We start from the raw sequence: 10,816 nt of genomic DNA on the forward strand, positions 1-10,816 counted from the left end.
GTATTAGAGGGAAGTTTGGTAGCCCCCATCCCCCAAGCTTTCAAATTTTCTCTGTATGTTCTAAACTTTCACAAGGATGTGTCTAGGTGTCAGCACTTGATGATAAGCCCGTTCAATCTGAGGACTATTCATAACTCCCGGAATTATTTTTCCTCTCGTGTATTTGATTATTTGCCCTCATCTCTCTATTTCTCCCACTTCTCTTTTTACTTGTCTCTTACTGGGATGCCTGTAAACCAGGATTGCTCCCCCAAGGCTCTTAACCTTTTCCTTCTGTTTCTTGGTCTTTTTAATTTCTAATTTTGGTAACTTCTGAGCAGCCTCTCTTGTTTCCTGAGTGCTCCTTTTTCATAGCGTCTTGCTTTCTTATGAGTGTGCCCTGTCTTCCAAGCTCTCTGAAATTAGCTGGGATGCGTTTACATCATCCTTTTCTAAATTATTTTATCTGGTCAGTTGTCCTATTTATTTAGTTTCATCTTTCTCTTTTGTGTTGGCTTTCCTTACATGTCTTGTGATCTCTGGTCATACATTCATATTTAAGAACGAAAGACAAGGTTGCTTATTACAGGCAGGTAGAAAAGCTTTCCTCAGCTACTGTTTGGTAGGCATGGTTCCTGTTTGGGACCTCTGGGTACATGTGCAGGGCATGCCAATTAGCAGGCATCACCTTAGGGGGCCTGGTCAGGAACTGAGAGCCCCCAAATGCCAGAATGAGGGAAATTTACTTGGTAGAGCCATAACCCATCCTCCAAATTCCAGACCTGCTCTGTAGTTGTTCAATTTCTTTAGAGAAGAACCCTCGGATTGTTAGTTTGGAGGATAAATGCCAGATGGCCAGAAGCTCTCCTAGGAGGAGGGCCGGGAGAGAGGGCAATTCACCTAGCTGTTCTGGAGACAGACCTTCAACGACCCCCCATTTTTCATACTGCCCACCTTCAGGCCAGCTCCCTCCTGCTTTTTACTCTTAGCTGTGGCTCTTCCTGTGATGCCATCCACATGTTCCTATGTGCTTTCAGTCACAGAAAGAAATGTGCTGAAACCTCCCATGTGCTGATGGCCATCACCAGCCCCGTGCCTGTGCTGTGAAGTGTTTATTTTCTTTGTACGCCTTTACCATTATTTCTGTGCGCGCCACAGAAGGAAAGCTCATGTGCTGAGAGTCCCTCATTTTGAACTGGAAAACAAAAGTGTCATTTTAGTTTAACATCTTAACAAACATCATTTGGGAATTAGCCTAGAAATGAGTACACTACTAAAGAGAAAAAGCTCAAGTGTTTTGTAATTGAGCAAGAATGTCGCATTGAACAATTTAGATTGCTTTCATCACCAGGTGAGTCACTGGAAACTCACAGGTCCTGAGATAATTGAGAAATATAAAATTTCATATCAAGAGATTGTATAAGACTCACTAATAGAATCAGATTCAGCATGTCTGTATTTGCATAATTATAGCATATGGGATTCCTATAAACAATATTTAAAACTATACTGTAATCCCAGATGGGAAGAGAGGAAAGAAAAGAAACATCCTAAGCATCTGCCCTTATTGCATGAACTGCTCTCGGTGAAACAGCAAACTTTACTTAATACACTGATTGCCTTCAAGAAAAGACAAAATAATCTGGTTTCTTTAGACCAATATCTTCCTTTAATTCAGATAAGTTCTTACTCAAGCATAAACAGTGATAAAGAGTAAACTAATTTTTTGCCTCAAACAACTTCTTGAAGTTTTTATTATATACAGATTGAAGAGGAACAAGACAAAGTAGCCAACTGGCAAGATGGTCCCTCAGCAGCCGCCAGCAATCCTGATTTTAATGACCATTTTTTCTGCTGCCAAGCTTTTGCAAAGCGTCTTTTAAAAAGAGAGGGCAGTCAGCACTTGAGATTTGGAGCAATAATTATAGGCCAGTATGTCACAGGTGAACTTTGGTTAGGCTGATGAACCACTGTGACGAAGGATCTAGAATTTCAAGACGGCTCATTTTAAATACTCTTTTGAGATCATTCCCTTCCGAAGTATATAAATCAAAATGCTTTCATATATACATTATTTTAAATCTAGGACTAACAGGTCTTATAGCTTTTTAATGATGGAAATGAATTTAAAAAACTGTACATGTTTTCTGTAATGTTTATAAACATGAAATTCATAGTGTCATTCCCTAATGGATTCATTTTAAAATTGCTGAAATTTATTCAATTTACCCATTTTTAGTTCCCACGGTATTTCCCTAATCTGTAGTATTGTGTTTCAGAATATTTCATATTGTAAATATTTACGAAGAAACAAAGTAGATACTGCAATGAAGCATCTTTACTTTGTCAGTTCAAAACTATCCTTTGGGAGAATAAAAGGAGATGAAATAAAACTAGGTAGGACATAAGGGAATTCAATGTAAATATATTAACTATATGTAGAAATATATTTTTAAAGGGTATGAAAAAGTCTCTTAGCCTCACACCTGATAAAATTCTAACATATTTTGGTGTGTTACCCTAAGTATTGTATTAAAATAATAGTAGTTTATTAGTATTATTTTGTAGCTGTAAAAACCATTTTCAGTAGTACCAGCTAAATCACTTGCTCTATTACACTTCCATTTGTGAACTCCAAGAGCAGATCATTATTGCACAAGTAATACTTTCCAAACCATTTTCTTCCAAGGCCACCTTTAAGTGAATGAGAAGAGTCAATAATTTTATCGTCATATATGTTAAAGCACATTAACAATTTATAACGTAAAGAGCTGTATCAAATGCAATTTCATCAGAATGACACAGATCAAATTAACCAAGTTAACCAACCATGAATGTTAGAACCAAGCACTAACCCAATTTATTTAAATTATACTATTGGATTACAAATCATTCCCTTTTAAAAAATCATTTCAAGTCATGTCCTGGAATAATTTGGTGCGAAACCCAACTGCCAGTGCATTCTTTAGAATTCAGAGGCAGGGGATACGTGGCCGTCTGAGGCATTCTATTGCAAAGGGGTGGGGAACAGAGCCTGGGATGGAGCAGACGTGCAGTGGGTTTAGGATACCTGCTGCTACTGCAGTACATGCTGACTTGTTTAAGACATTTTGTCTTTGTTGAACCAGAGCTAAAGGTTTTTGTTTTTGCTTCTTTGTCATCAGACTTATGTTATTTTCTAATAAAAATATATTTGGCCACCTGTGGTACTAGCTGAGTGAGAAATGAATATAAACGAATGAATAAAAATACTGTGAGTTCTCTTTGATTCTGAGTTAGCAACACACCCCAGAAGAAAATGAACTGGTTTGCCTTCCTGAATCTATTTATTCATGGAAAACATAATAAAAACAAAACCCTTCAATGCACCCAGCCGGGTTTTGTCTTTTTGCCGTTTTGAGAATTAACAAATCGGAACAGTGGGCAAGCTATCCTGTTTCCTTAAAATCGAACAGTTTCAAATTAACAGTGAGGTGTATTGCTATACAGTGACCTATCTTGCTGCTCTGTGTAGGGGACCGGCTTTGAACTAAGATGAGCTGCTCTGTGGGACTGAGGGGATGTGGGAGCTGCCTTCGGTGGTGGGTGAGTGGACCGGTACCAGTCAGTGGGTGGGCTGCAGCCCCTGGTGCTGCCTGACCCACCAGGGGCTCCCGGAGACATCCATGACTGCTGAGCAACTGAGTATACACGTGGGGCCAGTTGTGGGCTCGCAAAGTTAGAACAGACTGTGTGCTGAGCAGGGGCAGCTGCCCCAGAACCCCTCTTCCCCCATCCCTCTACCTGCCTGCCCCTCCCCACCCTGTCTGCCTTACTGTCAGTCCTCAGGCAGTGGCTGCACTGCAGAGACCAGTGGCTAGGGGCCTGTTGCTTCAGCTGCGGTGTTCTATGCTGGTGACAGGCAGTGCTGCTGCCTGGGCAGAGCTGTGCCAGTCCCCCATAGCCCCGTGCCCTGGCATGTTGTATCACCTGCACCGGGTAAGGGTGACAGCCAGCCTCTGTACGGTGCACCACGGTAGGAAGGTGCAGTGGGCCTGGGCGGGGTGGGGGGGAGGGTCCAGTTCTGCACTGACCAGCTGTGGCCCTTGGGCAGATTAGCTGACTTTTCAGAACCTTCCTTTTGCTCAAACAAAACCTTTCAGAAGCTCTAATATATATAACACACAGAAAGAGGGGGAGCTATGCTGGTTGGGGAAGGCCTGGGAAGCTTGCTGGCTTGGTCCCCACCCTTTCTTGCCTTGGGCCTCCGAGGAGCTCCGGTCCAGTGGACTCCAGAGAATCATGGCACCAGTTGACCTCTGAGGTCCTTTCTGACCTAAAAGTTGCTGCTACTTTAAGAAGATGCTCAAAATGTCACTCCTTCTGACCTCCCACCCCCCATCTGTTACTTCGTTCATAGAGATGGAACAATCAGGTAGAGTTAAATCATATTCCGGTGATCTTTCCTTCAAAGTCACTGGTTCATCACCCATGATAACCATAGAAAAAGAAAAGTGGGCCTGGAAAACTGCTTTACTTTGTTTACAGCCTGCCTCTTCTCCACCCCAAGACAACGATCGACATCGTTTACTAAAGAACAGCAGAGGTGAAAATCCAGTTTAGAAGCAAGGGGGCAATGCTTGAGTTGATGACCACCTCACTGAAATTCTGGAAGACTGGTCAATTTGGAAGTTTAGCGCTCTGGTGGGGAACCCCGTGAATTATCGTCTGATCTAAAAGTTTACGTGGTGTATGGTATGAGCTATTGGAATTTACCTTTCCGTAGCCTACCACCACTATTTACTGTAATGGTTTTATTGAGCAGTGAAGGCAGCAAAAATACAAGTTACATAATTCTGTGTACAAGCCATTACTGGTGCCAGGCCAGGGAACACAGGGCCTGGGTTTTCCTGGAAAAGTTTGACTTCATTTTGCTATATTTTTGTCCTGTTGTCATGGAAATAACCCACATTAAGGCATCTAAACTATATCATCAGGACTACCTCTCATATCCAGAAACGACCTCCAAATCTTTGGTCAGAACATGTGCTGCAATTTTGAGCTAAACAATACCGTCTCTGTAGCTAATTCTTGTGGCATCACAGAATCAGCTGAAATAAACGTCCCTGTATGAGGCTGGTGGTCCGACACCTGTTTCCACACACCTTCTGTCAAAGCGTGGGAATTTTGACTTGAATTACTTACTCCATTCCAAGTCCAAATTGGCAATGCCAGTCAAATAAATCGGGCAAAGTATGATGGATGGTGAGATGGATAAATGAACAGTAAGGGCTTCAGAGAAACCACCAAATTTATCTTATTTAATACTTCGTGACAAGACAGTTTAAAGTACAGTGTGATGTGGCTCAATCTGATGCTCTTCTTCTTTTATTGACATAGTCAGGTAAAACAGTGATGCAAACGGGAGCTTTAAAAGAAAATTCGCATACAGTAATGTTGAAATGAACGTAACCTGAGAGTCAGTGGAACCTCCTGTTCCCGCCACGTGCATGTGAGGATGTGGGGCTGTAGTGTGAGGCTGTCTGGGCAGGAGTCCTAAGTCCACCACCCACCAGCTGTATGGTGACCTTGGGCACATTTTAACCTCTCTCTTCTTTTCTGTAAGATGGGTATAACAACAGTACCTATCTATAGGGCTGTTGTATGAATGATATGCGTCGATACCTTTGAAGTGCTTGGAATAGTACCTGGCAGGCAGCAAGGCATTTAGCAAGCATTAGCTATTACGACTTATTTCCACAAAACAATGTTTTAGAGACTATTTTCACGGAACGCAGGCTAACGTTTTAATTCAAAAGCTGGATGTGTGTATAACATGAGGTTTAAAACTCAGGGATGTCTTTCTGCTTCTCTCATTGATCTCAGGAGGCAATCAAAAGGGGTGGACATGGAATCTAAAAGAAAATGGTCCTGATGACCCCAGTGGCAGGGCAAGAATAAAGATGCAGATGTAGAGAACGGACTTGAGGCCACGGGGTGGGGGTGGGGGCGAAGGGGAAGCTGGGACGAAGTGAGAGAGTAGCACCGACATACATACACTACCAAATGTAAAATAGCTAGCTAGTGGGAAGTTGCTGCATTAGTGCAGGGAGATCAACTCGATGATGGGTGACGACTTAGAGGGCTGGGATAGGGAGGGTGGGAGGGAGGGCATATGGGGATATATGTATAAATACAGCTGATTCACTTTGGTGTACAGAAAAAACTGGCACAACAGTGTAAAGCAATTATATTCCAATAAAGAGCTTAAAAAAAGGGGGGGGGTGTGGAAAAGAAATGATAGTCCCAGGAAAACACTGAGAGCCACATACTCGACAGCAAATACCATTGTTTTCCCCAAGGCTGGCACTTTGGACCCCTCTTGTTCTAATCCCATATTCACCACCTTCCATCTGCCTGGAAATTCAGAATCATCGCAATGTGGGACCCATAGGATTTCACAAAATCACAATCGAAGACTGAAAAGGACCTGAGTGATCAATCATTTAGACCCCCCCCCCCCATTTTAGCCACAATAAAAGTGAGGGGCGGCTGTCACTGAACGACTTGTCCATGGCTACACAGTCTGTGTGAGGCCAGACCCAGTCCCCTCACCCCCACTTCTGGAACCCCAGTCTGGGTCTGTTTCTCTTATATGTTGTTGTATGTTTCATCTCCCCCGGCACCTAGCATAGTATTACGTACACATTTGACATTCAAAAAATATTCCTTAAATGAGTGAATGCATAAGTGAAACCAACCTCAAATATTTGTTAAAAGTTCTTTGCAGTTCCTTCTGTAATATTTGTGGGGGGGAGGAATGAATTATCTTCTCAACCAGCTTTCCCTCCAACCTAATTCCCTATACATCCCATTGTGCACCCAGGGGAACACCGGTTCCCCATCCTCAAGTTTCCACTACATTCCTTTTTAAAATACCACCTTCCAATACTATTGTTAGAACTATGTCCTCATTTTTTTCCTTCTACATCTAACTTAAGATATTCATAGAATCGTAGCGATGAAAGCAATTGTGACCTGTTCATTTATTTAGTTCACTCCCCAGACTGAACCTGGGCAGGGCAGGCCACGACTCAGCCTGCAAGGAAATGCACATCGCTGCACTGAGCAAAGAAGAGGTGTTAGCTAAAGCCTGGTGTCTGCAGCAGGCTTCCTTCTACCCCTTGTCTCCTCTCCCCCTTTCCCTCCAAATCCTGCTACATTCTCGCCCAAGCCCTCCCTTCCAGCTTACAATTCTCTTCTCCCTTTAAAAACTGTTGTAGCATTTTAATTATGGCTTTCATTACACATTATCAATCACTTTTAAATTAATTGTGTTTAGTTATCCAAGCAACATATAAATTAGTCCAAGTTGTAAAATTTCAAATATTATAACAATGGTTATGGATGGGTATGATTAATATGACTAAGCTCCTCGACAATGCCTCTAATTCTTGTCTCTTTTAGTGGGTGTCTTGTTCTACACCTTTCCTATCCACTTATGTATGCATTTTTACTTAAAGAATTTCATAGTTTTATTTTGTGTTTACAAAAATAGTACCATTCAATATATATTGGTCTGCAATTTGCTTTTTTCGTTAATAATGCGTCTCGATGACCTTTCTGTCTTAGTATATATAGACTTACTACATTCTTTTTAACTGGTTCCTAAGTTTCCAGAAGATGTACCAGAGTTTATTTAGCCATTCTCTATTGATGGCCATTAGGGTTGTTTTCAATTTCAGAATTACAAAAACTCTGCCATGAAAGGGACTCACATAATCTGTATACACGCCTGCCTGCTTCTCTAGGATACATACCAAGAAACGGAATTGCTGGGTCATAGAATATCACTATTATTAATTTTAACAGTGCCAAACTGCCCTCCAAATTGGCTATATCAATTTACACACCCTCAGCAGTATGTAAAAGTACCTGTTTCCCCACTAGCTTGCCAGTCTTCATCACCTTTCCCCTTCTTGTACCTGCATATATATTTTATATTTTATTTCCTAGGTTTGGGGGGTGTAAGCTCTCTGAGAGCAGGGCCCATGATCTTATATTTGCATTTCTTCCCCCATCCAGAGGGGTTTAATAACTGGTGCTCCATAAATGCTTGTTGAATGATCTATAACCATAAGTTTTTCGTTCATCTCTGGGCAATACACGCTTTTCAAAAGCATTTACCAAGATAGCATCTAACTTTGAGAACGAAAAACATTCTAAGAAATTTGGTTGATTATCTGCACATTCCTCCCCCTGAACAAGTTACAGATATCTTTCATTTAAAGTTGCCTAAGACAGGATTCTCTCCAGCCTTACTGGCAGGAGGCAGTGGAAATAGACTTGGTTGTCTCAGACAAAAGCTAGCAGGGTGTCCCACCCACTGGGAAACAGCAGACCAAAGGCGCCTCAAAATACCTGGGAGCTAGACAGAAGATGGAATGGTGAGGGAGTAGGGTCACAATCTTTGGAACATTCTGGATCCAAGAAGGTAAATTCTTTTATAGAGTTTTGAAATAGAGGAAACCATTAATAATGTCTAAAGCATGGCAGTAAGTGGATCCAGGTGAGGAGGAACTGTGACAGGGTAGTTAAAACTGGAGTGAAGGACTGGGCATATTTTTAAAGGAAATTTGGATACAGGAAATAGGGGTTTTAAAGGTGTGAATTACGTGATTCAAGAGAAACTCTTCCTCCAGGCAGTGACTATATTTATTTATATGATAATCTTGGGCTAAAGCAATTCTAAAAATCCACGAGTGTACTTCCAAATCTTGGCGCTCTGAACATTTATTTGAAAATAACAAGAGCTTTCCAAAGGGGCGAGAGAGAACTTTCAGCTAAATATGAACGAATTGAGAATTATGTGTAGCTTGGTTTGTGTTTCACAAAGGATCTGTTCCTAAATAGGAAACGACATAAAGGAAGACACATGTTCGCTCTTAATAATGTTTCTTTTTCTCTCACCTACTGAACCGTTTCAATAGCAACTGCGCGGCCCAGCGAGGGTACAATTGCATTTCGACACAAACACATATGAGAAAAGTGGAGAACCCATTTGCCGTGCTGGACCGATCCGGGAATGCGCCCCCCGAGGTCTCAGGGGGCTTAGACCTGGGCCGGGTTTTGAATTCCCCTGAGCTGGAAAGAGGCTGGACCGATACACCTCAGTTCATCAGCGCTGTTGGAAAACCCACACTGCCTTTACTTTACCATCAGGGCCCCGGGGCTGTGGCGCCCCCTGTGCTCCCTTAAACACACATGGACCCGCGCTTTGGTTTCTCGACCCATCTCTTCTCGCCCCTTTCATCCCTTCGCCAGCCCTGGAGCTGTTGCCAATAAACTCTGCCGTGACAGGATCTACATCAAGCCCACGGTGGCCCATTTCAGGCCAGGAACAATCAGCTTCTGGAAACTACTGGAGGAGGAGGAGGAGGCACATTTGGCCCTTTGGGGGCTCAGTGCCCTTTCAGCCATTGTTGTGTGGAACAAAGAGGGCAGGAGCAGAGGGCGCCCCCAGGAGGAAAGGCAGGGAAAGACACCCGTGGGTGCGATTCAGGAGGCGGGCGAGGATGGAACTGGGGTGCTCGCGCAGAGCCGACTGGGCGCCCGGAGAGGCAGGGCCCGTCCCCACCCGCCGCGCCCCGCAGGCGATTCGCCCCGCATCTGGCGCCCAGCGCAGCCCTTTCCTGCATCGCAGCCGCTTTACTTTTATTCCCCCTCCCCCATGATTATTATTACTATTTTTTCCCGCGCAAAGCGGGAACCCGGGACTGCCCAAGCGAGCGGCAGAGGGGCCGCCATTTCCCGGGGAAAGCGCCGCGCGCGTCGGCACCGGGCGCCCCGGAAAGGGAACCGGAGGGGAGTGCCCGGCCCCGAACCCTCCTCCGCGCCGGCCGGGGGCTCACGGCCGCCCGCGGCGCCCCACTCGCCGCGCAGCAGCCCCCGGCCCTCGCCCCCGCCGCCCGCGTCCCGGGCCTGACCTTCTCCGGCGCGGCCCGCCTCTGGACCCCGGTCCCTTCCCTCCGCCCGGCGCCTCCGCGCCCCTTCCATTGTCAGCCTGGAGCGGCCGGCGCCCGACCTGGGCACCGTCGGAGGCCCCCAGAGTGGCCCTGCCCGGGCTCTCCCGGCCGCTGCGCGGACCACCGCCCCCGAACCAGTCCCCTTCGGCGGCCGGGCGCCTCCCTTCTCCCCCTCTGCGCCCCCAACTCCGCATCCCCAGGAGCCTCCGCTCCCTCGGGCCAGCCTCGCCCGGGGCCCGCGGCTCGACCCCTCATCCCTTCGCCTCCCTCCCTCATCGCCCAAGCTGCCCCCGGCTCCTCGCCGGCCGCAGGAATTTTACCGCTTCTTTAGCAACCCCCCCCCCCCCCCTTTATCTCCCGAGGAGGCAAGTTGGGCAGCTTGATTTATTAATTTTTCTTTCTTCTTCTTCTTCTTCTTTTTTTTTTTTTTTTTGCGGGGAGGGTCGGCGCTCGGGGGAGCACCCGCAGGGGCTGGGCGGCGAGGAGGGGCGGGGGGGGGGTTCTCTCCCGCCCCTGCACTGCCCCCGCGGCGCGTTTTGTTTCCAGACCCCGAAGCCCTCTGAACAATAATGCCACTGTCATGGCGGGCTCACCTGGTGTTGTGCCGCCTGCTCCGGGCGCCCGGTGCCCTCCGCGCGCCGCTCCTCGCGCGCAGGTTCGGCCCGCGCGGCGCCGGTGCCGGGCAGGACTCTTTGCCTTTCTTTGGGTTCTATCTGTGCGTGTCAATGGCGGCAAGCGGCAGTTCTCCGGGCCGCGGATAGTAGCGGGGGGAGGAGGAGGAGGGAGAAGGGATTGCTCCTTCTCCACATAACCACCTCTAGGAGGAGTCGCTC

At 45.9% G+C, this 10,816-nt stretch overlaps 1 protein-coding gene across 1 annotated transcript in view; it reads right to left on the reverse strand.

Annotated features, from left to right (window-relative positions):
* The window catches only part of LOC130853296 (core histone macro-H2A.2), a 46,772-nt gene extending 35,956 nt beyond the window's left edge, over nt 1-10,816 (reverse strand). Inside the window, exon 1 of the mRNA XM_057734991.1 lies at nt 10,577-10,816. The gene's annotated coding sequence lies outside the window, so the exon portion shown is untranslated. The remainder of the gene's footprint in view (nt 1-10,576) is intronic.

The sequence above is a fragment of the Hippopotamus amphibius genome, chromosome 5 (assembly GCF_030028045.1).
Source record: "Hippopotamus amphibius kiboko isolate mHipAmp2 chromosome 5, mHipAmp2.hap2, whole genome shotgun sequence".
Classification (NCBI taxonomy): domain Eukaryota; kingdom Metazoa; phylum Chordata; class Mammalia; order Artiodactyla; family Hippopotamidae; genus Hippopotamus; species Hippopotamus amphibius.